This window comes from Trichechus manatus, unplaced genomic scaffold, assembly GCF_000243295.1.
Source record: "Trichechus manatus latirostris isolate Lorelei unplaced genomic scaffold, TriManLat1.0 scaffold00191, whole genome shotgun sequence".
NCBI lineage: Eukaryota > Metazoa > Chordata > Mammalia > Sirenia > Trichechidae > Trichechus > Trichechus manatus.
The window spans coordinates 1,969,706-1,970,777 of record NW_004444127.1 but is presented as its reverse complement, the minus strand read 5'-3'; the positions used below and the strand labels follow the sequence as shown (position 1 = coordinate 1,970,777).

The window sequence follows — 1,072 nt, the reverse complement described above, 5'->3', positions numbered from 1 at the left end:
CTTGGTTCTCCTCCATGTGGCCTCTCCACATGGCTAGTTTAGGCTTACTGATAGCATGGTGACCTCAGGGTTGCCGAGGAGAAAGCAGAAGTTCCCAGCACTCCTATGGCATGGGCTCAGAAGGCCCTGAATGTTACTTTCTCTGTAGTCTATTGATCAAAGCAAGTCACAAGGTCAGCTCTGATTCAAGGAGTCAATAGACTTCACCTCCTAATGGGAGATGCAGTATGTGCATATGAGGATGGGAGGAATGAAAGGTGGCCATGTGTGCAGACAACTAGTACAAGTAGTTTTGTTTGATTTCTCTTACTTGTAGCCAAAAGAAATTTAACTAATATATTCTGTGACTTACAGACTCCTCGATACAGAGAAGATTAGCATGGCCCCTCTGCATGCAGGACATGCACATCCATGAAGAGTTCCAGATTTAAAAAAAAAAAAGAACACAGGGACTATGGTCTGTCTGGATCGCTGATGTATGCTTGGCACACGGTGGGTACTCAATAAATATTTACCGAAAGAAAGAATACATTTTAATGCTTTTTAGATATTATAATATTAATATTCACAAGGAACCGACATGGCTAACAGACAATAAATTCCTGTTCTTTAAAGCTACCCACTTGCGGTCTTTGTGTCATGGCAGCGCTAGGTAACTAAGACACTTCACCTCTGATATTCTCCATTTTGGTTATTTGTTTATTATTTACTTGATTGTTTACTTGTTTTTAGTGCCTTGTCCACTGTTTGTCTCCCTACTGCTTGGTGCATAGTTAGTGCTCCATAAAGAGACTGATGTTTGTTGATGTCGATAGTAACAATAGCTCACAGTATGTCAGGTACTATGCTAAGCACGTTACATGTATTAATTCTCAACCACCTTGTGTGGCTGGATGGGAAAGGATTATCCCCATTTCTCAGGTAGGAAAGGTGGGGGGTCTGGAAAGTTTTGGGCACTTGCCTGAGGCCATGTAGCTTCTAAGAAGTGGAACCTAGGTCTCCTGACTCCTGTTACAGTGCTCTTCAAAGGCCCTGGGTGGTGCAGCGGTTAAAATGCTTGGTTACTAATCAA

At 42.4% G+C, this 1,072-nt stretch overlaps 1 pseudogene; it reads left to right on the top strand.

Annotated features, from left to right (window-relative positions):
- Positions 1 to 340: 340 nt before the first annotated feature.
- Positions 341 to 431, top strand: LOC111822670 (uncharacterized; annotated as a pseudogene).
- Positions 432 to 1,072: the final 641 nt, after the last annotated feature.